General features: G+C 39.6%; 1 protein-coding gene across 8 annotated transcripts in view; it reads left to right on the plus strand.

Moving 5' to 3' along the window:
- Nucleotides 1–27670, plus strand: part of TBL1X (transducin beta like 1 X-linked) — a 198685-nt gene that overhangs the window by 61992 nt on the left and 109023 nt on the right. For all 8 annotated transcript variants that reach the window (XM_064143035.1, XM_064143036.1, XM_064143037.1 and 5 more), the window contains one exon: nucleotides 260–332. The gene's annotated coding sequence lies outside the window, so the exon portion shown is untranslated. The remainder of the gene's footprint in view (nucleotides 1–259; nucleotides 333–27670) is intronic.

Consider the following 27670-nt stretch of genomic DNA (forward strand, 5'->3'; position numbering starts at 1 on the left):
AAACTCTTTTCATTTAAGGTTGTGCTGCATCTAACAAATACATAGGTAGAATCAAATATAACCCTTTCTGCAGGGGTAAAAAACTTCGAATTTGCTTCTATTTAAGCAAATTGATGGGAAACAATCCTGTTAGAAAAGCTGTAGATCTGAAGTTTTAAATTATTGACAATTTGGGGCCTTAAGAGTTGTACTAATAATAAGAGATGAACTTACAAGGAGGTATCTAAACTGATTTTTGTCTTTCTTTGTGTGTACACAGGTACCTAAGGATAAAACTATCCTGAAGGGAAAATCCAAGGGAAACTGGGGAGCCTGACTGTTCTTTTGCCTGAGTAAGTGAATTGTTTAGCTGGAAATCAGCTTTACAAGTTGTTAAAACTGTTAAATGTTTTTCAGCATCTCCATCCCTAATTGCAATCTGCAGCTTCAGGAAATACCTTGATTTTGGAATTAGAGACTAGAAGTACTAGGGCTAGGTAAAGGAAATGTCGTATAGAGCCTTCAGTACTTCACATTTTAGGTTGTGTTTTATTGCTCCACTTAAAAGCCTCCATTAAATTAAGCATAGATTACGTGCAGGACTTCTTGATACTTTGATGTTTTGCCTTTTCAGTTGGTTACCTTGTGACTGATTTCTGAGTTTGAATGATGTCTCTGTTTCTTAAACTTGATCTCGCTGGTTTGTAAATCGTAATGATTCAGCAGGACTGAGGTCCTAAGAGGAGCCTGGGTTCAGTATGAGGTCAGAGGATGAAGGCTGAGAAGACAATCTCTTGGTGGGCTAATATGGTTGTTTTGGAAAACATGAATGCTCATTTCATATTGTTGGAGACAGAAGCTATTGTTTGTGTTGGATTGCTTCTATTAAAACAGTTGGATCAGCTTCCATTAAACAAGGACAGGGACAGCCTTGACAGGGCATGTGGCAGACATTCCTAGGTGTCTGACAGTGCCTAGTCTAGGCATGTTTCTAAAAAGCTGGGAAGGTTATGTTTCTAGTAATCCACCTAGCTTCCTTTTCTGGCAATCCAGGTGTTACACTGGTTAGAATAAACTCGTGTGTCAGAAATATGCTTTGTTCTACTATTTAGCATATTTATTTATTCACATATTCATGTATGAAATGCATGTGTATTGGTAAGTATAGCATAGCAGGAAACTTCTTTCTGCCAGTAACATATTTTTAATAATGAGCAAGTTAATAGAGTTTTCTGAAATAATTTCCAGAGGTGGAGCTTTTCTTCCAGCTGGAATTTATCATGCTAAAGAATTATGCTTAGTTTCAGAAGGCTTCAGTAAATGTTACTGGTATCTGTGTTAAATTTTACGAACTATGCTTATCAGCTGAGAGTTTCTCAATTTAGTCTAAATCAGTGCATTAAACTGTTGATGTAATCAGGTCTGTTATTCCCAATCTGTGCTGTGGTTTAATCATATTTTTTGTACTGAATGCTTCAACTTAAAAATTGATGTCTATCATGTCCAATGTCTCTGCCATCGTTTGGAATAATAGAAGAGAAGATGATTTGTGCCTGTGAGTCTTGTGTCACTTATCCCAAGGCCCTGAAGTCTTTCAGTTGTTCTGAGACTAAGTAATTATTTCTTCTCCTCCTACAGGAAAGATCAATACTGTTAGTAGTCTGTAGAGCACACCAGGCTGGGAATTTTCCTAGCAACATCCCTAACCTGTGCTCCAGGTAGGCAGCACACCTCCCGATGAGAGGGGTCTGCCCAACATATTGGTACACACATAAGACTTCATTCAGAAAGGTGTTGTGGGAGTATTACTGTTACCATCCTTTGATTTGTATGATAGAAATAATGCCTGAGACTGTGTTTGTAGCTGTTGCTGAAGTTCTGGTTCCTGCAAATACTGTTCCATGTCATTCTTGCACTTGTTGTGCATGATTCTAGCAATTATGACTGTGGAACTGCTAACAGGTATAAGGTATATTAAAGGAGAAAAGTTCAGCATTCTTAAATGATAATGGCATGTTTTGAAATAAAAATTGACTCAACAGCTCTGTTTTAAATCCAGCAGGGACCTTTGAGAGAGGTTTTTTGCCTTGTTTCTTTTAACTTCTATAGTAACATGCAGCAAATGTTTTCATTTATTTCCTGTGTTATCAGTCCTCTACAGATTTTAGTCTATTGCTTTTGACAGTGATGAAAGACAGGTATTTCCTGACCTTTTGTGTTTTGGGTGCTACATAAGCTCAGCTGTTCATTTCAGGAGTGTTTTGTTCTCCTGTCTTGTTCCCATTTCCTCATTTGGAAGGCAGCATTGGAAACACCAGGTGCAACTGCAGTCTTTTTTTGGAACTGTAGTTTAAATGTTGTGCTTGTGTACATGAACTGAGAGAAATGAAAGGTGGTCATTCTGCTGGGCTTTGACAAAGGTACCATGTCAGTGTTATGTTACTTTTTACTTGAAAATCATCCTTAATTGTTTTTTGAGGAAGGCAGAATCAAGACCTGTTGAACTAAGACATGGGGATAATGCAATTAAATTGTGCCTATTCCTTTATGAATATAAGATTGATCTCTAAGTGCTTTATATGGTTTATTTCTTAACAGTTATTGCAGTTACTGCATCACCTACAGATTTTCTCATTCAGACTTGAGATTGAGTGCCCTGGGGCAAGATTTTCTCAGTTAAGCATAGAAATGAACAGGCTTTGGTTTTGAAAGCATCCTGCATGTAGCAGTTCTTCTTTCTGATATTCTGGGAAGATCACTGGGTTTGTGCAAATCTGCATCTGGGTTTGAAGCAAGATAAAATGTGTCTGTGATGCAGCCCTCTGTGTACTGCACCACATTCATTTTTCAAGGGTGCTAGGTTGGTCTGAATGAGCTTGGAGGTCTCTTCCAACCTGCTTGATTCTACGAGTCTATTCTATGTTTAAGCTTTGAGCAGCGCATTTGAGGTCTGATGAGCACCATCCCAACCTCTCTTGATTTTCTACAGTGTGGTTTTCCCATAGTCTTGGCAAATGAGGTACTGCAGTTGGGAATTGCTGAGAAGAAATTGCAGCTGGGACTAAATTTGGCTTGCATTTTGGTATTGAGGGCATGAGCTTAATTTGGCTTTCTCCTTCAGAAGGCTGTTTTGACTTTCTGACTAATTTGAGGCCTTGAGCAACCTGTTTTAGTGGGAGGTGTCCTTGCCTATGGCAGGGGTTGGAACTGGATGATCCTTGAAGTCCCTTACAGCCTAAACCATTCTATGACTTTCTCCTCTTTCTCTGTAGCCTTGAAGGAAGGAGTTGGATAGGTTGGACTGGATAATCTTGGAGGTCTCTTCCAACCTGTTTGATTCTATGATTAGTCACTACCATATTTACTGGTACTCTTTCTACAACGTGTTGATACTCTAGGATGAAGCTCTTCAAGTTATTTTAGCAGTTCATTTCAGGGAGACTGTTACTGTTTTTATAAACCATAATATATGGGTTCTGACAGTTGTTAAAGGTACCATACGTTTTGCTGCTCAGGGATTTAAAACTCTTCAGTAACTCTCACAGAGATCAATTAAGTTTCTAATTATAGTTGTAGCAACTTAGCATCTGCTGAAATTCTAAAAAAGAAACTGTGTTTAATGAGACAATTCCAAAGGTTTTTCAGTCTTTTGAGAAGTTTCTGGTTGAGTATTTTTGTGGGTTTATATTTTTGAGAGGGCTTCTTTCTTGTTTGGAAAGAGGTGTTTGAGCAGTAGAAAGCTCCAGGAGAATAATAAAAAGGATCCAAATAAATGTATGGAAGTATTTTACTTACTAAAGCAGCTTTTTCTCAGATAGCTAACAGAACTGTACTTGCAACCCTTCCCCATGCTTTCTGACTTTGAAAGACGTTTTGATGTTTCGATCAGACCTAAAATGTTGATGAAATCCTATCTCTTTGTTATGCCTGAAGCCAAGTGTCACAGCCTTTCATTGGTGTTTTGAAAGTTATATATCACTAGATTTGAAAAGTAGAAAAGTCCTGTGGTTGGCTTCAGCATTAAAATACATAGACACACTTTATGAGGCTATAAACCAGATAATTCATCACTGGTGGGAATCTGGATGTAGACATGGGCTTTTAAAGAACAATATGTTATATTACAAATTCCTTTGGAGGGTGTGTGTGTGTTTTCAGGGATTCCTGGAGAGTGGAAGCCTATTTTGGTGGTATTGTGCATGTAATGAATCATATACTTGGCCTAGGTTGTGGGGTGTTTTTAGTTAAAAGTCTTTAAGACCATGCAAACATTCTGTCATTAGAGTGGCAAGGAGTATCCTTACTGCAAAGACATAAGAGAGGGGAGAAAACCATATTTTTTAAGTGCAATATTCACACTATATAAATAAATGCTAGAATGTTTCCCAACTCAAGTGAACAGCTGTGCAGCTGTATTGCTGTTGTCTGCTCAAGTAAGAATAAGAGAGAGAGGATGGCAAGGGGGATATGTATCAGACAGTAGCATTGTGAACTGGTGCTGTGGTTTTGGTAGGGGTGCACACACCAACGCATTACAGGGTGCTTCATCTCTGTGCTGCTCCTTGATACTTAGAAAACAATCTTCAGTGATCCTTTCTGCAAACCAGCTGATGCAGTAAGTGGCAAAACAGAAGCAATTAGTGGTGTAATCTCAAAGGGAATCTCGAGCCTCGCTTTAAGTGCAATGATTAAATCCACTAAAATGATAACCATTGCTGCCAAGAACTCCTGTAATTGGTCACTAATGTATTTTGTTGTGGTGGTCGATAACTCCTGGATTTCATGCCTATAATTACTAATGCATACACATTTGGTCAGTAAAATTGAAAATCCTAATAACAGAGGCTAGAGGGAGTGGGAAAGTACATAGAGCTGGAGAACTGAAATAGAGCTCTGTTGATAGTACCTAGCTAGAACTGTATGCTTCAATAAAACAAGTGGCCTACTGTGCTGGAATACAAATGGGCTGTCTGTGGCAGGATATAGCAAAGACGTTTGGCAGAGAGGGATTTGAAAGCTTCTGGCGTAATGTAATTGAATTGGCCATTTCTTTAAAGATACAGCAAATTGTTTTCTGTGGCATTCATCATCATAAGGAAGGTCAGACTGCTTTCCAAACATATGATATTCATAATAAAAGTAAAAGTGGTGACACTTAAACACAAATCAAGTTATCATATTTGTAAAAGCTGTGGAAATGAATGGGAATGTTTTTGGTGGTGCAGAGGCAACAGTAATCTTAAGTAAGACTGTAATTCAAGAGAGGGAAAGTGTATAGTCAGGGAAAAGACCCCCAAGGGAATTCAGCTGGTGAGCAACATAAGATCCCCTTGACTGGAGAGGACAGTAGGTGTTTGGCAGGAGTGTTTCAGAATCTCTCTTCTGATCACTTAAGGGATGGTAAGTTTCTATGAGCCTATTTTTTTTTCCTTTTAAGAAAATGAAAAATAGCAAAGAAGGACTTAAGGAGGTCTTTAGAAAGAGACAAAATCTAAAACTGAAGTGTTTGGGGGTTTTGTTAGACCATGACCGAACAAGGTGGTACAGCAACCTATAGCATACCTGAAATGTTACATGAAATGCTCAGTATTGGTACGCAGGGAAATCCCTCTCAAGTTACATCCAGAACACTGAACATAAATTGCATGGTGACAAGGGTTTTAGGCCACACACTGATGCCTCTGCAAATGACTAGCTGTTAGCTTTTAGGTTCTAACACATTCAGGAGACTGGCATTTTGATTTCTTGCACCACTGCACCACTGATAGGGTTGGAAATGGGAATCCAAATAATTAGATTGGATATATAGATCCCAGCAAACCAGCCAAGAAAGTGGCTGGGCTGGGGAGGGCCACACTGCATTCTAAAATGTGGCAGAGCTTTTTTTTTGTGAGAGGAAGAGGACGGAAGGAGTGAGCTAGAGTGCAGATGCTTGCCATTTATATTCAAAGCATGTAATAAAATAATTGAATATGTGCTTCCTCCTGTTATAGCCTGTTGAAATCAGTAATAAAGCACATTACCATTACTTCAAAAAGGAAGTACAAATATTCAGGTGATATATCCTAGTTACAGTATATGCATGTACAGATACGCAGACTGGAAAGTGATCTTTCACATTATCTGAGACATTCCTCCTTGCTGATACAGGACTGCTCCCATCAGTGCATTTTCTGTTGCTTTGTCCATCAGCAGCTTTGCAATATTCCTTCTGGCAGTTTTTTCACGTGCCAACAGTTCCCCTCCAAAAACCCTTTCTGATAGTCACTCAGTGTTTTCCACTTGACACCAAACATCTTTCTGTTTACTCCTTGAGTTTCAATATCTGAGAAGATCTCCTCATTTTTTCTGCTCTGCAGATTCTGCCTACAGATATTTGTAAACTACTACCCCACTTTCTCTTTGACCCACTTGCTGCTTTTTACCTGTACAAATTTCTCTCGCAGTCTTTACTCACAAGTCTATTCTTCAAGTTCTTCCTTTTTAGAGACTCTCCTTCATTTAACGAGGAGATTCAGGACTACAGATGCTCATAGATTTATAGAGATCATATTTTTTTTCTGTTATCATTTCTGATGTTTTGCATTTTTTTAAATTCTTCTATGTAGCTTGCTTGCCTATATGGCTCAGTGTAGCTTTTCTCTTCCTTACCTTCCTTATAAGTAATTTCTGTTGTTGTTATATCTTGTTATATCTTGCTTTTCCCCAAGTAATAGTTCTTTATTACTTTACATTTGTATTTCTAATTTCATTGCATCAAATCCCAAGTCCTTCTTGTCTCTGCAGCTTCTCATCTATTTCATCAATGTTAAGCATCAGTCCAAAACTGTGTGCACATCTGCTGTGAGGAAAGCAGTGGATGCAGTATCTCCTGTGCTTTGAAGCCAGATGTGCAGGGCTGTGTCTCTGCTAATACTATATGATAATAGCAAATGTTTAAGTATTTGCCTTCTCTTGCAGAAGCCTAGCTTGTGTCCTGTCCCTAATACACTGGCTGAATTTGTAAGCAATTATTGGCTTCAGTTGTAGTCACTGGAGAAAACTGTGTTGAACTGTTCCTGAACATTCTCATTCCGAACTAAATACCAGCATTTTTCTTGTTACCCTATTCCAGATCTCCAGACCATTTTAGATGTTAGTTTAATTTTTGTGTTCTTCAGTTCATTATTTCATGTTGCAATACTCAGTTGTAAAGATAGTGATGAGGAACAGCAAAGTGATGTCTTCCTGTTTTGATCTTTGCAAGCCCATAATACCTAGATCTCCTTCAGAAGCTGTCATTTGTGTATTTTGAGGTGCACTGCAGCCACACTACAGCTTTCATGTAAGTCTGCCATTCAGTGATACGATGTGTTGATGCAGGATTGCAAGACTAGCAAATAAAAAGTATTTACTATCCATATGATATTTAACAAGTATGAAGATGCAGTTGAAATGCAGTGTGGAATAGCAGTACTCATACCTGAAGCTCAGGAGTGTTTGGATGTATTGAGGAAAGAGTCTGGGAGTTCTGGAGGAGCTTATCTTTCTGATGGGAAACTGCTAAAGTCCAGTTAGTTTTGCAAATAGAGACTGAAATTGTGAGCTGGTCATTGTCTGATAGTAAGTGTGTGATGACCTATGGTATGAGAAGGCCTTTTTGTTTGGAAGTTACAGAAATAAAAAAGATACACTGGAAATAAGGTAAAAGTAGAAGGATTTGAACATGAGACAGATTTTGTTATTCCTCCGATATTTGTATCTATTTTAAAGCAGGGAAATGGTTGAAATCAAGATGAGGAATTGTCTGTTAGCTGAAATCTTTACATCCTGTTCACGTGATTTTTCTGAATGCAGGTACTTTTCAGTGTTTCAAAGTTACATGTAATGCAAGAATTGCACTGAGTTTCAAAACATGCGTTATTGAGGAAACCCACTTAGATAGTGTCCTGATCTCTTTTTGTCTTCGTGCTTATAAAGTCTCCAGTTAGGTATGAAAACTATAGATACTTTCAATACTGATCATTTCATTGAGATGATGGCCATATGCTTCTGGATGACAGTTGCAACAATAGTTACTGTGCCAGAAACTGAAGAAAGAACTCAGTAATTTGCCCTGCTCCAAAAGTTACCTTTATGCCTTCTGCCCAGTACTGGTGGCATACAGACCACTAAGGAGCCCATTAAGATCTGACCGATGTTCAAAGTTTACTTGAATGCTTGGCACTGATATTTAATATAGAGAATTTTTTTGGGGGGAAAAAGGTTATTTTGGTTTTCAGTATTCTTTTTCTTGACCTTTATCTTCAGTGAAGTTAGCTAACAGTACCACAGCTGGTCTAAATGCAACATTTTATTTATGGCATTAATTTTGTAGAAGAACAAATGGGGAGTGAAGAACAAAAGGAGAAATGAGTGAAAAGAATCTTCAGTTAGATGAGTAATTGCTGAATGTGAATGAATGCAAATGCCACTGACATGAACAAAAAGATCAAATTAAATACCTTGCACAGGTTCCATAATGTCTGTCTAAAAGGACTGCAACATTTGATCTGCACTGTTTTGACTGCTGCCATTCAGTCAGCAGTATAGCAGTGTGTTTTACACGGGCTGTACAAACAAGGCAGTGTTTTCTGTACCTGTTAAGAGCGTTAAATGCTATGCAACATTTCCCATTCCAGTGTTTAAATGGAACCACTGTACATATTTCAGCACCACAGTATAGCATTTGTTTTGGAGATCTGCAGATGGCTTTCTCCCATGTTAAGTTGTTACAATCATATGATACAAACAGAAGGGTGTGCCACTTAGCTACCTTGATTGTGCTGTTACTCAGAACACATTGGACTGTTTCTTCCTTGTCAGAAAGACTTTTCTGTGCTTGTTGTTATCCTGTCCTTGGTTATTGGAACCATGCTTATGTCCTTTTTCTACAATAACATTCAGAAGTAATTAATGCTGAGTGAATATCTTATCCCTTGCAACTTTTCACTACCAATGCACATTACATGGGATTATTTTGCTGTGCAGTTAGCAAACTCTGTTCTTCATTACAGTTTGCTCTTGAACGGCATCTGAAAACAGGGTAAAGATATTCAGATTATCTTATCTCATCTCTAATACCAACACTTAGAAAGATGGAGAGTGGTGCCCTCTTGTAAGATAATATACAATAAAGGAAATCTTTAGATACCTTCTAAATTGGTGAAGGAGTTTCATTTGCACACAAATGTGGCTGTAGAAAGATGCATGAGGTTAGTTATACCTGGCTGCGTAGGAAAACGTTTTCTTATTTTTGAAACAAGCCCAATAATTTTTATGTGCTTTTAAGGGAAAGAGGTTTTGAAACATGCTTTGTTACTGTAGCATATTTTTTAGACTCTCAGAGTTTTAAAATAATAATCCCCTTCTGCTACCCATGTATTGTTTGAAAAAAATTAGGCTTGTTTAGGAAATGATAAATGATAGCGCTGTTATCTGAGCTCGGTGTCTTGGGAAGTGCTTCTCTTACTTTCTTTTTTTGTGCTCCTCTCCAGGAACAAAAGTAATATCAAAAATGCAGATGTTGGAAGGCACAAAATGTGTTTAAAGTGTTTTCCTTCTGCCTTGGAACAATGGTTGCTGACAGCAGAATGCTTGTTTGCTTGTTAAAATTAGATTTGAATCAGCAGTGTAATAGTGGTAGGAAATTGTAGGATGGAAGGGTTCCAGGAAGCCTATGTATGCCTGCTCTTTCAGAATGCTTAAGTTGGGCCCTAAATGACTTTAGCTGGCTCCTCAGTTGAGCAAGCTGGCCCTGTATAACAAGTATTGGTTTAAACACCCTCAAAATACTTTGCTCCTGATCAAAAGCCATTCAAGTGGGATACCAAGAACAGAGACAAGCACAGCAATGGAAGATGACCATTGCAATTTAGGCTTACTATGCACACATTTCTTGTTGGTTCCTTGCATCATATTTAATTGGGCTCAAACTCATTACCTCTCACCATTTTCCTGGATTAGGATAAAATAAAATCTGTGTCTTGGGGGTTGGTTTATTGGATTTTATGGTTGTAAAAACACTGCAAAGTTTTCATGGGCTAGCTGGGAATAAATTGGAAGATGATGCTTGTTCTGAAGCTGCATCAGAGTCAGCATCATTCTCTTACTCTCTTTCTTCTCAACTGTTTTAAGGCAGCCCAGTACCCACTTGCTGCCTTGCTATAGTTCTTATCCACAGGCTTTGCAGTAACCCAACCTATAAAAGACAGTGACCTCTCCGTGCACCTTAAAACCATTCACAGGTTGTAGTTCTGCTGATGCAAAAAGCAGCTGCCCATTTAATTTTTTAGGTTTTTTTTTACAGGAGGGCTGGTTATGACTCTACAGTGGCTTCTATTTCATTTCTGATGCAGTTTTCACAGTATTTCCATAAGCAGCTTGGTTCTTGATTACTTCAGGGAGCGTTTCACATGATGTAATGGTAATTGATATCAGCTGAAGTGCTAAAGCTACCGGTATCCTAATTTAAGTTAGTGCCAGTCAGAGGTGGGAGAGGTGAAAGCAGGACTGTGCATGAGAGAGCTCTCTGCTTTTGGACATTATTTAGTTTGGTCTCACAACAGAGTAAGAATTTTCTGACCTTGAGGTCCTGTGGTTATTCTTGTCCTGGGTGGCAAAGTAATGTCAGAGTGACTGAAGGGACGATCAAGGAAGAATTTTAGTTTAAGTATTTAATGATGTTTAGTGCATTACTGTGCTCTTCATCAGTGCTATGGCTGCAATCAGACATATTTTAAAATAAATCTACATAAATAACTGTCTTATAATAGTGCAGCATTGGTTTACATCTTTCTATCTAATTTGTTTACATCTACTCCATTTAACACTCTCTCTGTTCTATGTATGTATCCATCTATCTGAATATATCTGGAGTTTATATGTATAATGTTTGTTTATTTTATGGAGACATAAGCAGTCCTGCAGCTGGACTGTATTGTTTATAGCTCTTATTTAATTGTTGGCAAATATTTGGTATCCACAGGACCACCACAGTTTCATGAGACTGGTATAGCAAACTTGATTGTTCACAAGAGAAAAGGGAAAGTGTTGCCTGAACACGAAAGGCCACCTCGAGTTGACCTACTTGCATTTTAAGTTTATAGAATCATAGAATCAACCAGGTTGGAAGAGACCTCCAAGATCAGCCAGTCCAACCTAGCACCCAGCCCTAGCCAGTCAACCAGACCATGGCACTAAGTGCCTCAGCCAGGCTTTGCTTGAAGACCTCCAGGGACGGTGCCTCCACCACCTCCCTGGGCAGCCCATTCCAATGCCAATCACTCTCTGTGAAGAACTTCCTCCTAACATCCAGCCTATACCTACCCTGGCACAACTTGAGACTGTGTCCCCTTGTTCTATTGCTGGTTACCTGGGAGAAGAGGCCACCCCCCACCTGGCTACAATGCCCCTTCAGGTAGTTGTAGACAGTAATAAGATCACCCCTGAGCCTCCTCTTCTCCAGGCTAAACAGGCCCAGCTCCCTCAACCTCTCCTCATAGGCTGCAATCTATACTCCTGCATGTGAACCAACTGGAAGAAATGAATGAGTTATATTGCTAGAAGCTACAGATGTGTTTGTGCTTGAAAAAAGTGGGGATTGACCTAGGTTGTTGTTTTTTTTCTCCAGAGTCCTTACAGGCCTGATAGAATGATGTACTGTCAGGTAGGCTTCAGGTTGCCCAGATGAAGCTAGTTTGCACAGCTCCACTAGTAGCTAGTTCTGCTCTCTGGTGTTTCTGGGAACATAACCCAAGTTTCTGTACTCTGGGTCCATTATTTATTGTTATGTCTCTGCTGATTAATTGAATTGCTTGTCCTCTGTAGTATCCTGTGTCATATTTGTAGACAAATTTTTTGCCACATTTCTCAAGGCAAGGTCAAAGAGCCAATCCCTTACATAGCCCAGATACTCATGTTATGTAAAGCCTTAATACAAATATTCTTCTCATTTGCCTTGTAGGTATCTATTAAAGTAAGTCTAACCTAAATTGCTAAGGTTTTATTGCCTTACTGCTTGCATCCCAGTTCAACTCAGTACACTGTGATGTTGCATATACTCTTAATCATACTGTTTAGCGGCTATCATCCTTAAACAAATTCTATATCCCCATGGTGTCTACCTACCATCTGTTACTTTATCCTATTAGATTTCCCCCAGATTTCCCATTCTCCCTTTGGCATACTGTGCTGAAAAAAAATCCCTCAATAGTTTCCCTTATTGATCTCTCCATTTAGTCTTAGTTATGCAGCTAATAAGATTATGGTGATTTTTTGCTATTTCTCATCGACCTCTGCTTTCCAGTTTGACCAAAAGCATATACCATGAGCTGATTCTGTGTGTGCAGGATGAGTATAAAAATTCTTATGAACACTGTTCTCCTGTTCTCTGTTCCAGTCACTTTGCATGGTGGACATAAAGTCTTCTGTGGGTCCACACTCTTCACAACTTCAGCACCCTCTTGGCCTCTGCTTCCCCTTGCAGGCCAAGGAATTCCATTTCTTCACAAGTGACCTGAGCTGTTTCAAATGCAGTGGCTCCTCAAGGGCCTGTCTTGCCCTCCCCCCACTTCTCCTTGAGCATTGCCCACTCCGGTGCTCTCAGCTCTCTCATTGTGCCATCCTGCAGTCCTGAAAAATGGTTTTGTTTGTGAGGTGAGCTTCCAGTCTGATCAACAGTCTGATCCAGCCCCTGTTCCCAACACATGGCAACAGCAGGGTCTTAAGTAAGCTTAAGCTGGCTATTAATACACAATGCTGAGTCACTGCTGAAATGCTTTACTTTGCCTTTTTAAAACTAAACCATCCCGACTGCCTAGAACACTCTATAAATTACCATTCTATGGTACAGAATGATGAGTGGCTAGAGCTGTTTCTGCATAGAGGAGAGATAGGCACGTGTGGAGTGCTATAGCCATCCCGCTTCTGTTTGAGCATCACCACCTAAATAAGAACCTGAGGAAATGCTTTCCAGGCAGAGAAGCAGTTTTCTGTTCAAAACCCATGAGAAATGTATTATTATGGGAAGATAGGTAAGAATTATTTATAAACACTGGCAGTTTTATTGATGGATGGCCCTCATGATGATGATGTTGTTAGAGTAATAGCCCATCAGGCTGGAGCACAGACCTGGTGACAGTTCTAAACAACAGAGAGAGCATTTTGGCTCTTAACTGACACTCCTGCATTGGGGACCTGCATTGTTTTATAGGATGGGAAGGGGCTCACTCATTCACTGTTCATTTTTTGTACCGCTAGACAAAACCTTACCTGATAAAACTGTGTGTTTTCATGGCTACTGAGCTCAGCCAGTACTTGGTTTCTGTCTATGTACTACAGGAGTTAAACAGTATGGAATATTACTATTTAGGTTCATTTATAAATACAAAGATTCATGTGTACAAATTGGCTTCAGTCTTAATTGATTTACGATACTTGATTAGACAACACAGCTGAGCCAACATAACTCTTGTTGCTGCCGAGAAGGGTGGTTCAGCCCTTGCTTTTGTATTCCCTCACTTATGGCCATATGGTGCTTGTCTCACTCCTTGCTCCACCACAGAACTCCTTTCCTGGAAGAGATCAAGCTATTTTATCTGGTTTGATGGTATGAAACAGGTGTGAGGAGATGTGCACTTGCCTTTTGGAAGATAAGTTTCAGCATGGGGGTTGCAGGTCTGCTGAGAAAACCTCCATTGCTAAGAGGTACAAGTTAGATCAGCATGGGTTCATTTCTCACTTATTGTTTTGAGCAAGAAAATGAGTATTCTGGTTTTACATATGTCTTCTGTGATATATTTTTAGATGTTACCACCTGTGATATAATAGTCCCACAGCCAAAAAAACCCCAACAACATTTCTTGCACAGATTGATTTGATGGAGATGTACACACTTGGAATTTTAGTGGAGTAAGTGAATTTTCTGCTCTTAAACTTAGGCTATTCTGCATCCAGAATAAAAGATACTTTAAAACTCTCTGGTGCAGGTATTCTCAGTATTAAGGTAAGACAGTAAAAATCAGTGATCACACAACAAAAGTGTTTTTCACCAGCTAATAGTGTGGAATGTAGCTAATTCCAGTAGTCCAGGTGGCTGATGAGGGTATCACGTTTGAATTACAGGTGTTCTGCTTGTCTTTATTTGTACCTTCTGTCTTACTGAGGTTCTGCAAAGTTAGTGAGCATCACCTCTGATGTACCACCGTCCTTTGCAGTAGCTGCATTGCAAAGCATAGTATCAAGTAATGTATTAACATAGGGAAGAAGTTAACAGAGGTTGCAGCATCAGTATCCTGGTTTTGCTGGGACAGAATCTCAGGCCAGCCAGGGACTGCAGGCCTTTAGCAGTTCTGAGTCAGCCAGGACAGGTGATTCCAGCTAGCTACAGGTGTATCACATACCTTGGGCATCACACTCTATGTAAAGGAGGGACTTTGGGAGTACAGGGGAGCCTTCTCTTAGGGCTTCTCCTCCTCATTCTGCTCTTCTTCACCCTGTACTTGAGGACTGCCTTCCAGAGTATTGTGACTGTTTCACTTTGCTGGGCTGAGTATTGCTATATGTTCTTGGATTGGCATTAGTAGTCATTTGAGTATTCATTAAGTCCATTTATATTTCAACCTGTAGGTCTCTTCTCACAGAATCACAAATACTGGGGGTAGGAAGGGATCTACAGAGACCATCAAGTCCAACCCCCCTGCCAAAGTAGGGGAAGGACATGCCGAACAGGAGCACCACCAAGCAGGTTTTAAAAGCCTCCAGAGATTCTCTCCTTTTCTTGATTCCCCTCTTCTGCTGAGGAGGGGGGGAGTGTTTCAAGAGGTGATAGAGTAACTGCTACAATTCAGCCCCAGACACAGGCTAAGCATAGACAACTCCAGAATAATGCTTGGATGCCCTCTTGGTTTAGTGATGCCCATATGAAGCATGTCTGAAAGTGCAAGTGTGGAAGTTTGTAGTGGGTCAGGAACTTCCCCCCCAGCAGCTCTGAGCGTAGCTACGTGTGAACACACTTTGCATGGGACTGAAAAGGCATCTCCTTGTGCCTAGGGTTTCTTGCTGCCATATTTTAAAACACTGATGCAAAAAAAAACAACAAGAAAGAGGATTGTTATAGAAAGCCAGAAGTAAATCACAGAATCACATGGCTGGAAAAGACCCCAGGGATCATCAAGTAAGCATGGTTGTCCTGGCTTCTTTGCTGTCAACCTGGGGACATGGCCTTTACGTTCTGAAGCAGTTAGTGATTTTGAGCATCCTTATTTGCACGGTGAGAATAGGTGGGTTGCACAGTGCTTCTGACAGGCTGGTCCCCTAACAAATGATTTGAGAGCATCAATGTAGATGTGATAGAGATTTCTAACATTGTGGTTTTGCTCATTTCACGTTGAAATCCCTTTCTTTCCATGCTGACACGAAGGTTTGGAGGCATTTTTCGCACCAGGCACAAGGCTGTGCCTTAGACTCAAAGGTGCAAAAGCCAAGCAAAGGTTTTCTAGAAGAGGCAGCTCCTGTTTGGAAAGCGCAGAAGGCGAGGGCCAAGTGGTACTTTGTGGTTCCCTGAGGTGTTGCGGGGATGAAGTGTGTAATGGGCAGCTGGGGCAGGGCAGGCATTTGCCATGCATGCTGATGTGTTTCCTTCCAGGCCTCCCCATGCCCCTGCCCTCCCCCAGCCCCATTTGTGCTGGTGCTGGGCCCCGGCTCGTACCAGGCAGGTGGAGAAAAGGCGGTGGTTGTGCCTGTCTGTGGGTGATGGGTTGTTTTCCCCCTCTGGTCGCTGCAGGCACAGAAGGGAGCAGGAGCTTATCAAGCGCTTCGATCTGCTTTGCTGTGTAACAGCTTATGAGAAAATGGCTGTCTTGTTTCCCAGAGCTGTCCTGGGGATGGCCATGCAAGAGAAAATGAGGATCTGAGCATGAGAACTCTCCCGGCACTTTCCGGTGCCGTTTAGCATTAATAAATACTCCAGGAAGGATGCTTCGTCTTTGCAGCTCGCTGCCTGACTTAGTCCTTGCAGGTTTGCCTTTCGGCAGTGTCATTCTGGCTGATGTGCTTCGAGAACGGCTCCGTCTGAGGAGGGGCAGGAGGGAGCTATTCCAAGCCCTTATCAGTGCACCTTTGGAGCTCTTCCAGAGCAAAAGTGTGCCCATATGCCTGTCTCTTTGCATGCATATATCAAGTACATACGTACAAGGCGAGGTTTTAGGTTTGAAATTTGTCTTCTAAAGTGCTGCTAATGTAATCACTTGTTTTTTTCAGTGATTTTACTGATGAAGTGTTGCTTTCTAAAGTATTTAGTGCATCTAAAAATTACTTTCTTCCTTACCTTTTGAGTGCCATAACATTGCATTATAAGCAGATATTATGTGGCATGAAACAGAAATGCATATAACCATGACATTGGAGTATCTAGAGGCCAAGAAGGTTTTAATATGAATGCAGAAATGTTTTGCACAAAACAATTCCCCCTAACCCACTAGAAAATCCTCTGCTGTTCAAGTGCATTACCCTATTATTAAGTGGGATAATAAAGCCATTTTTTTTGCAAGAGTTTGTTTCTTTCCATTCCTCATTCCAAATGATCTTGATGCTTCAGTGAACTAATTCTCTCAGTGTCCTGTTGAAAAAGAAATTGCATAAAGAATTCCAAACTCTAGGAGAGCAAGGAAGTGACTTATTTAGAATATCAAGGGAGGTGATTTTAAAAGAGTGATTAGCTTCTTTGGACATTTAACATAAATGACTCTCTGAAACGCTGGTAGATTAAGCTGGTGGTGGTTCAAGATAGGACAATTACCTGTTATTTGCTGGGCTTAATTCCTCATTGACTCCTCAAGCAAATCTAAGTGAGCCTGTGAATTCCAGTGGAAACACTGTGGCCCTGGGCTCCTACAACCTGTTCTACTGGTGGATTGTGCAGGAAGACCCTCTCTGCTCTAAAACTACCAGAGCTTTTAGCAGCCAGGCTCATAATCACCTGCATCCGTTTATAACAATAAGGCAGAGGGGAAAAAAAGGTGGCAGGTGGGCAAACCAAGCAAACAACAACCAAAAACTGCAAACAGGGCCAGGCAGCATTACCTTTACCAGTGGGCTTCCCTGTCAGCTTCCAAGCAGCATTTCAAAAGTGTTCTTTTCAGGTTACTACTTGTAGTTATTGCTATAGCAGCAATGATGTCCATTGGTTTGTGAAGGCTGAATAGGCTTTCTGCTTCCTTCCCTGGCATTTCTTTAACACAGTAGTGCAGTGAGTCTTTTCTGCAGGACCAGTGCTGCTGTTGAGCATAATCACAACCTATCCAGTGCAAGTCATTTGAAGGAAGAATGTACTGTACACCTTTCATTCTGTAACAAAAAGCTGCAGAGAGAGAGAGAAAGGGAGATGTTTTGCCCCCCATTTTCTCAGTTAAACATAGCACTGGGAAACCTGTGGTAGAACACTGTGTATGCAGTGCTGCACGTTGGCTGGAAAAACAGGAGTGCCCATGCAGCTGATTCCCTCCTCCAACGGCCAGCTGTGCTGCTTCAGTGTCACTGCAAGGCATGGGAAAGATCACTGCAGCTGGATCAGTATCAGACAGAAGATGTGTTCTTGTGAACCAAGTCCTCACTGTGTTTTCTTTGTGTTTTCTAGAGCTGTGCAGATAGCTTTTTTTGGGGGGGGGATGGGGAGAGCAAAAAAAAAAGCTTTTAAAAAGAACTACACATTCAGATTGTGTGTGAATCAAAGGAGGAGAAGGGATACTATTTGCTTCACATCTGTTCTTGTCACTGTCATTTGTTTTTGAACAACTGCAGCAGAGGAGTCTGAAAATGGAACTGGAAAGAAAACTGCAGGGTTTGTTTTGAAAAGCCTTTTGGAAAGAATACCTGTTTCATACTGCTGTGCCAGCCTGGAATCTGGCCAAGCTGCTTCTTCCCTCTGAGCAAGGCTTCACTGCAGCGCTTTTTGGAGCAAGCTTTCTGCCTGCTTTCGTTATGTCCCTTGTTTTGGGCAGGTCCCACAAGGTCTGTGGCAACGTGAGTTTGGGCAGAGTGTGACAGTCTGATCAAGTGACTAAGAGGCATCCACTTTAAAACAAAGAACAAGTTATTGCATTGAAAATGCTGAACGATGTTTCCATATTGACTGTAACAGCACTGCACAGCGTGTTTTTTTGTTCAGAAGCCCAAATTAGCATGGTTAGCTGAACAGTGCATCTTCTTTAGGGCAATGCTTTACCTGGAACAGTTATGCTTTACTACAAAAATTAAATGTGTAATGTTGCACATCTTGCAGTACTTAAGTTAGTGTAAGTGTCTCCTTTGCAGTGTGGTTGGAATATGTTCATTCTTTCATCACACTTCTAGCAGAATACATCCATCTTGTAGCTGTTTTTTTTTATTCTTATATTACAACTTTTTGGGACAAAGATTATCATGGCTCTTTTTTCATCTGCATTTTTCTGGATGATAGTACCATCTTGAAGATAAGGCTCATGTTAGGATTCCTAGGCAGTGGCTTACTACAAATAGTGATATTATATTATTATTATTATTATTATTATTATTATTATTATTATTATTATTGAACAAGGCTTTCTGTCTCCTGTTATGTTCTGAAAACTGCTTACTGGATTGGATGCTTCTGAGTTTCTTTATACTGATATTCACTGGCTTATACTTCTGAAGAGAAGAAGAAATAAACCAGATGAGGCTAGGAGGTTTTGTTTATCATTTTAAAAATAATGCAACAAAGTAGTTTGAGCATTAGGCCCATCTAATGTGTTCCAAATCTTTCAATGGGCTAATCATGTAGAGCTGCTTTGGAGAGATGTTTATTGGCATTTTTTTTTTGCACCATGTGAATGCTAGACTGCTGATATCAGGCCCTGAACCTGATCTACTATAAGATGTTTACAATTTTTCATTTTTGTAAAAATGGAGTAGCTTTCACAGTCTTTTGTTTTCATGTTACTCCTCCTTTTGCCCACAATCAGAGCTAGATATCAGCTGCTTGTTTTACTGGGCTGACATGCGTGCTGCTTTATTTTTCAATTTCATCAGTAACAGCCTTTTCCCAGATTGTAATGTTGCTCCACTGTCATAATGATGCTGCTCCTTATTCACACCAAAAAACCTAGTGAAGTCTCTTCACAGATTCCACAGTCTTTATAGGAGGATTATGGAAATTATTTATTCAGATTAAAAGCTTTAATTTCTTAGCACTTTATTCTAGTATTTCCTGATACAGAATATAATAAGTTTATAGTACTGCTTTAGGTTGTACTGAATCTCCCTTTCTGATATATACCCTCTCTGGCTTCTATGTTAGTTGGGTTTTGAAGTGATGGTGTACTGTGTGTGTTCTGGCTTCCATAGAGGGAGGAAAGAGGACTTTTGTGCCCTCTTCAAGAGTATAGTATTACTATATCTTCAGTAATACTGAAATTCAGGATGCCTTTGCATGCCTACAGGAATACAAAACAGAGGCATTCAAATTGCAAGGATTTGTTGAAAAAATGTGCATCTCAGCACAATGCTGAAGCCCCTCAAGAGGAAGGAAATTTCACTGTTCTCTCTTTCATGTGGCACCACTTCTGGAGTGTTTAAACGAGGGAGTCTAAAGTGTGCTCAAAGGACCAAAAGTCACAGAGATGTTGACAGCTCCAATACACAACAAAACTTGTCTTAAATAGTATTCTTTCACAAACAGATTTTCTCACTAATATTGCCAGTTCCATTGTGATGCTTATGAGTGCACAGAGCGACATGAGGTCACAAATGGGGTTTCTTTTATTTGAGATAGAGGTTATAGATTGAGATCCCAGAAATAGAGATTACTTCCAGGTTTGAACTCTTATCTACTGTTGTTGCTGTTGTTGTTATGGGCTTCTCGCTTGCTCATCTTCCTGTATGCCTGTGTTACATTTTCCAGTCTAGCTTTTGAGATGACTGCATTCCCCAGTGCTGTGTTGCTTCCTTGTTTTATAGTTCAGTTTGCTGTCCATCAAAATAGTAACTGCCCTTTCTGATTTGTGTACAGCTGATGAGTGGACAGGAAAAAAGGGAAAGGGCCCTGATGAGGGGGGATCAGAGGCCAACGAGGTCCTATTTTGCCAAACTGGGTGCTTCTGTCATTATAGATAGTGTTGTTTGGGAAGATGATGAGTCCTTGATGGTAAAGAAATACTTTCTGCTGATGTGCATGATATCTGTGTTAAGCCAAAAGAAGCTTTCTAATGGAGATTTGTCCTCAGATCTGAAGGTCAGATCCTTTTTGGAAGATCTGGCCATGGTAAGTTAAGCTAAAGTGAAGATATTATTTCTCCTTGCCTGTTTTATTAGTCTACTTTCATAATTTCTTTTGACAAAAGCTAGTTTGAGCTGCTGGTACCAGTCTGAGGCTAAAGGTTATTAACACCTTTTGAGCCCAGCAGCATATCTGCATTATCATTGTGCTGTTAGCAGCAGGTATCTGATTCATATGGTTGTGGTTTCAGACAGGGATAGGCTTTATTGTTTGTGTACAAGTACAAAAAGTTTTATTTCAAAAGGCAGCATAAATCTACTCTTAACTTAGAAGAGGCCACTTGTATGTAGCTTCTCAGGGTGCTTTATTGATGCATACATTTGGGAGAGGTTTTGTTACTTTATACATTTGAACCTATCAGGAAATAAAATTGAATTGGATTTTTTTTTCTGGAGCGTAGAGTTTTAAGCTAAAGGACACATGACCAAGTGTCTGTAGGCTAAAAAGTTATTTCATGCTGAGAAAAGAGTGCTGAGTTAATTTGCCCTACTCTTTGTGTGCCATGAGCTTAGAATATCTGCGTAGATACATCTCTCCTTAGGAGTAGTAAGTTATAAGATGTTTGCAGAACCTCAATTCAGAATCATCCTGGGTAAGTTTTATTAAAACATGGAAGTCTCAAAATTCATAACTCTTGACAGCCAGGACAAATAAGTGGCCATATCTGTTACCAGTCCTGGTATCCTTTCTTTCAGTAATTTCTTACAGTTTTGGAGTTTTTTTGGTTGGTTGGTTCTGCTGTTATTTTCTCAGTCCTCTTTTCACTTGTTATTTATTATTCACAGTATTAATAAGAATTCACTACTTGGCTTTTATTTTCATCAGGGTCTTGGATATTTTAGCAGAGCATCTCTGCTTGGTTTGTTTCCTTGGTGTAGATGTTTTTGTCCTTTTTTTCCCCACTGTGTATTTCTCAGTTTTATCATCTGGAAATATTATTAAAGGTATTATATACCTTCATCCAAAGACATGGTGCATCTGTTGACCTTCAGGGCATATTGCTGGGGCCATCTGGTTTTCAAGGGAAGTGGGAGTTGGTGAAGAATGGGGAGGGATTTAAAGCAAAAGAAAAGACAAGGTTATTTATTATTTGATTAATTTTTGTTTCATCAAAGGATAAGACTGATTAGTAGTTTGTTACAGTGTTTGACTTTTTGTAGTTCTTGGGGGTTTTTTTGCAGTGGAGCTGGGGAAGCTCTGCCTGCATATGCGTATCCAACTAGATCAAACAGTGTGGCCCAACATTACTGTGAAGTGTTGACCAGTGCTTCTGGGGTAGTGTGTTAGGACCAGGATTAAATTAGATTGTTTCAGACACTGTTACTAGACAAGTCAGCTGCAGAAAATGTGAGTGGCCAGAGGTGAATTAGCAGGACAAGGTACCAACCCCACTGAGCCTGGGAGGTTTTGTATGGAGAGCGTCTTTGTGCTCTAATAAAACACTTTGCCTCAGTTTTGGGGGGGAAATTAGGTAGTCTTTTTTTTTTTTTTTCTTATTCTTTTTTAGTGTATTCTTAGTAGAGGAGGTACTAAATGATCTCATCTTTCCAGAATAAAGGAATTTTAACATGAATGTCACTAGGGCAGAGCAGGATAAAAAGGAATGTCTTTAGCTCTTGGTGTTTCTCTTCTCTAATGTGGCCACAGTGATTGCACAGGTTAACATTAAAACTTTCACTTCATTTTGTTTACTGTTGTTAAGAAACCATTAGTTTGCAATGTAGAGTATAAATTACTGTTTTATTTTGTCATTTTATCTCGTATATCATATAACAAAATACAGTGGAATCATAGAATCAACCAGGTTGGAAGAGACCTCCAAGATCATCCAGTCCAACCTAGCACCCAGCCCTACGCAGTCAACTAGACCATGACACCAAAAGCTTTTATGTTTTGCTATGTTAAAAGCTGTTGCAGTTAGTCCACCAAAGTGTTGAACTGAAAATATGGCACACACTTTCCTAGGAGAAAGAAAAATCCTTTTAAGTAAATTTATAGAATAAAGTGTTTGTTTCAATTGAAAACAAGAGACAGCTTAGTTCTAGTAAGAGAAGTGTTTAAATCCATGCTGGGAACAATCTTCTCTAAAGATAATTTAAATTAAAACAGAGCTTCCCACATTGAAGTATTTGGTCTTCATATGTGTGAGTTCTAAATGAGCCCAGAACGATGATCCCTTCAGGTGTGTGTGCAGGTATGGAGGAAATTGGAGGAACAGTTTTCATCCCAGTGCCTCTTGCTCTGTGATCTGCTGTAAGTGAGCCCCTGTAAAACAAAATCTCCCCATGTCATCTGGTAACTTAGAGCAATTGCTCATCCTGTGATGTTACTTTTGTTGTATGCTCCTGTACTTAATAATGCCCACAATACTTATTAAATGTACTGTCAATCTTCTGAAAATATTTATTTCTTCATCTTAGCCATTTTATTTTAGGAGGATGTAAACTAGTTTTCTAATATACTTTCATTACAAATAAATCAGCCTGGATGGAGAAGGAGGAGTAAAAGAAACAATACACCGTTATAGTGCTTAATCAGTTCTGCCTGAATTTGGAGAACTGTACAAATAGGGGATGGAAAAAATAACTTCTGGGATGAAAGAGAAAAGTAACCACATTAGGAAGACTTGCTTAATCAAGTGTGATTTCTTGGGGGTTTTCATATTTATTTTGTTCTACTAGTCTTATGTGTCATTCCAGTCTTGCTCCTGTGCCTTTTTCTTGAGTTTCTGTTAGAAAAGCTGTAAATCTGAGAGTGTGGCATGAGTTTCCAGAGGGGTGATACATACTAAAAGCTTGTTTTGGCATTCTCCTTGTAACCTGATAAAAGCATTAGAGAGGTTTACATTTAAAAAAACCTGTGACTGTGACCCATTGCACGTTTTGTTGTTGGGTTTTTTTCAAGGAGGAGCTAGCTAATCTTGATTTTGTTCGCTACTGTGGAACAGCAGAGAATAGTAAGTTAGCAGGCTATTGTCTTTGCTCTGAGATTTCTGATGGCTGTGATCAAAAGCCTTCCTCACAAAGGCATGAATAAGTTTGCCGAAATTCCACCCAAGGGTCTTGGTTGCAGAAATTGGAAAGCTTTCAAGACTGTGTAACTTTTCTTAGGGAAATAAGTTAAAACATAAAACATCTGTCAGAAGAGCTCTTTGTTTGGGAAACTTCTTGAAGCACACCTTGGAATTTCCTTCCTTGGTGTCAGCAGGTTTGTGTGGTAAGCATGAAATAACCAGGAGTGATGTCACCTGGGTTCAGCATCTGAAAGGGATGTGGGAGGTGGTTTGGAGACCAGGCTTTCAAAGGGTTTCATTGTCCCATAGAGCATCATCAGAACACACTCTGCTATAATCACATCTTTCCCCCTATTTTTTTAACAATGTGTAGTGAAATCAGATACAATAAGAACACAAAGCAAGCAAGAATACTGTACCAAAGGGCGAACATTTTACAAAGCTGAAATGCTGTGCTCTAGATTAATTTGTTCATTTAACGTTCCCTGGATCAGATTTGTATTTTAATGTGCTTAATTCTATGTGCTGCTTTTTTACTTATGCAAAAATGCTTATGGGAATGTAAATTAAATTATCTGCTGGCTCAGACTTCAACCAGATCATTAACTAAATTCCAAGTGTAGAGTCAAACTTTTTTCTGTCTGCCTCTGTAATGTTAATGGCACTACAACAGGTGTGGCAGCAAAAATCTTAACGTGGAAAATCTTGATTGCTTTGGTCAGCCATAGCAGGGAAACTCTGACTTTCATGTCTGGAATGAATTTCCCGGATGTGAATCTGGAGTAACACTCATGGACGTTTGGTAACAAGTCACTGGAGTCCCTTAACTCTAGCCATTCTTCCCGTTCCTTTTTGAAGGCATATCTGAAGGAATACAGTGTCATAAACTTGTTTGATTTTAAGAAGCTATTTGAGTTTTTTGTTCTCATTGGCCATAGTCCATAGTAATTTTCCTACTAAAGCAACAGAAACAGAAAATGTTCACCTTTTTGGAAGTGCTGAAGAACAATTTGAAGTACCTTAGTGAAGTAGCTTGATGGATGTTTATTGAAAGCATTTTCCCAATAGATGAGTCAGCATGAAAAGAAACATCAGGATTCCTGTTTGAAAAATATACTAAGTTGACAATTGCACTAACGTGCAAAGCAAGATGCCTGTTATGTTAACAGTACTTAACAGAAGTAGTAGTGTAGCAAGAAGTTCTGCAGAAGAGGAAAGAGTATTGAGTCTTCAAAATTATTCTGGAGTTGACAGCCAAAAGTCCTGATTACATCCGAAATAAATGAGGTTTCTGGTCTTTAGCGGAGAAGAGACAAGTCTGGAGCAGAGACTATCTATTGATAATTAAAGAGATAATTAAAATCACTTTTGAATGAGATTCCCTTGTGAGCAGAGAATAAGGAAGTCAAGGACAGAGTTCTGTGGAATCCCCCAGATGAAGCATAAAATAAAATTATCTGTAAATAGGAACATTTAAAACAAAGTGTAATCGTGTATACTGTGAGAAGGAGTCTAAGAAATGAGCAGTTTCCTTTTCAATTAAGTCATGGTTATAGGCAACATTCATGTTTCAGTCAGTGTTTTGGTGGAATTTTGGGTTGTTGTTTTGTTGGTTTTTTTGGTGAGTTTTTTATTTGCTTGTGTGGTGTGATTTTTTTAACAGTAGGATGGAATTTCAGAAGTAGGAAAAACAGTACTTGAGGAAATGCTAGAATTGGGAGTTAAAAAACTGCCATCCTCTGATACGTTTTACATCTGCAGATTATTTTGATTGCAAAGGGAAAAAACCTGTTGTTTTACTATTAATTCACAGAATCACAGCAACATGCAGGTTGGCAAAGCCCCTCAGGAGCACCAAGTCCAACCCAGAATCCTACTCTACAAGATTCACCTTAAACCATAGCCCTAAGCACCACATCCAAACCACCCTTAAACACATCCAGGATGGGTGACTCCACCACCTCCCTGGGCAGCTCATTCCAGTCCCTGACCACTCTCTCAGTGAAAAACTTTTTCCTAATGTCCAATCCAAACCTCCCCAGGCTCAGCTTGAGGCCATTCCCCCCACAGCAACAGCCTGATGCTTAAGGACATGGTTTAGAGTTGACCCTCAGTGTTGGTCTAAGGTTGGACAGTTCAGTGTATCGTCTCCCTCAATAAAATCTTCATTAAACAGGAAGGAATTTTAAGCAAACCAATATATTTACATGAGAGGTTCCCTTAACTAACAGTGAGTAAAATAAATTGATTTGTTTGGATTTTCAGGATGATGTTTCTTGTGTGGGGAAAAAGTAAAAAGCACACGTGTGTGCTTACATGCATATATGAGAAAGAAAAGCAGAAGACTATTTCTAATCTCTGAGCTGTATCTCCATTGCATGTTAATAGGTAGCCCTTTGGGTGGGATCATCTTGCCTAATTTCTGGGGTTACACAGACATCAGATAAGTGATGTGTCTGTCTATCCCTAAGCTGTTCTTGACCCAGGCTTAGGTGCTGCCACCACACAGCCTTTCTCCTGGGACATTGAGTGTATCACACTCCAGAAAGGCTCCCCTCCTGACTTTGAGGGAACCTTGCCCAGACACATCTTTGTTGTACCTGTCAAAAAGACATCAGCATATTCTACTACGTTTCACTAACCAAAGTTATAGACTCCTTGTTGTCCCTTAAATACTTAGTTTAACATGCAGCTGAGCTGGCATTCATTTTATATGCGTTTTAAAACAGCTATGCCTGCTGGCCGAGGCTTTTAATTGTTGTAATTTGTACCTGATGTTATGATCTTTGTGAAGTTAAACTGCTAAAGAGTACTTGCTAAGAGAAGAAAATTAAGATAAGTTTGAAGTCAGAGAGAAGACTATAAAGTAAGAACATGGCTTCACTAACAAAGAGATCCCAAACCAAACAATACTGGAAAGGTATTGAGTGAGGTCAGTGTAAGTTCTGGGAGGAGCTGAGTAACCCTAGGCATGCTTATAACTAAGGTTTGAGATACTACAAATGTAGCTCACATTATAAATACCCATATGTTCATTAAACAGCTGAAGAAGAAAGATCTGGGAAAAGTTTGTCCAGACATTTATAACTTTTTTTAAAGGGCAGATGACTTTTTCCAGATGATTTTCAGCCTATGAAACTATCTTCGTCTCTCGAGACTGCTCATTGTTGTTGAAAGCTGCAGTAAAAGAAAAGAGCAAAGTTATCATCCAACCTTAAATGCAAAACATGTAAACACTTGGGATTTAAGCTGACTGTTGGTTGTTTGATATAGCTTTTACTTTATAGCAGAGGGCTGTAGCAAAGCTTCACTGAAAACTCAATTTAGCTTTTTTTTCCCAAAGTCCAAAGTGATGATTGAGTGCATAAACAGAGAGAAGAAAATGTGTTCTGCCTGCCAAACTGAAGGGGACTCCTTCAATACACATTATGCAATTCATGCTCTTCATAAAGAATGTACTATTTACTGCAAATTTCATGTTCTGCTATAATATAGATATTTGCAAGGAAAAAAGGGTATGGTTCATATGAGGAATATAAAATCAAAGTGAATTTGTAAAGTAAGAGTGAGAGTAGTTCACAACGGGAAAAAAACTGGGATACAGATTACTCTGCAGACACTGTTGTAAATGTCAAGTAGAGTTTGACAGCTGATAGGTTGGAGACATGATAAAAAAATGGCATACATGTACAGATTGCCTTTTAGTGTGCAGAACTGGCACACAGCAAAATAAGAAGGTGAGTGGCATATGGGGGATTAAGGCAGCTGAGGTCTAGTGGGAACTGGAGGCAAACAGGGGGAGCACTCTGGTGGTGTGCATTTGTTGCTTTGTGGCATAGCAGTCTGCACTAATTAAAGGAAGGTTGGCCTCATGCAGTTTCGCATCCACTCAGAGCCTCTAAACACAGAAGAGAGGGAAGTGTCAGAAGAAAATTGTCTGAAGGAGAGGCAAATATAACCATTTAAGGGATTGGTCTGTGTGACAGTCCATTTTCACAGCATCACAGAATAGTCAGGGTTCGAAAGGACCTCTAGAGCTCATCTAGTCAAACCCCTCTGCTAAAGCATTTTGATGGAAGAGGGAATCATAGAATGAACCAGGTTGGAAGAGACTTTGTACACTGAGTTAAGTTGTCAGTCATTATGGTCAGTTGGGTTACATAAAGACATTTAAGGGAAATGCAGCATTAAACAAGAATTAATATTTCTGTCAATTATCACTTTGTAAAATTACTTCACATTTAGATTCATGGAATACCAGGTTGGAAGGGAACTCAAGGATCATCAGTCCAACCTTTCAGAATGTAGTTTAAATGAGATGTGCTATAAAGGTTTGAAAGCAAATCAAAATTTGAAAATGAAATTCT

The sequence above is a fragment of the Pogoniulus pusillus genome, chromosome 5, assembly GCF_015220805.1.
Source record: "Pogoniulus pusillus isolate bPogPus1 chromosome 5, bPogPus1.pri, whole genome shotgun sequence".
NCBI classification, from domain to species: Eukaryota; Metazoa; Chordata; class Aves; order Piciformes; family Lybiidae; genus Pogoniulus; species Pogoniulus pusillus.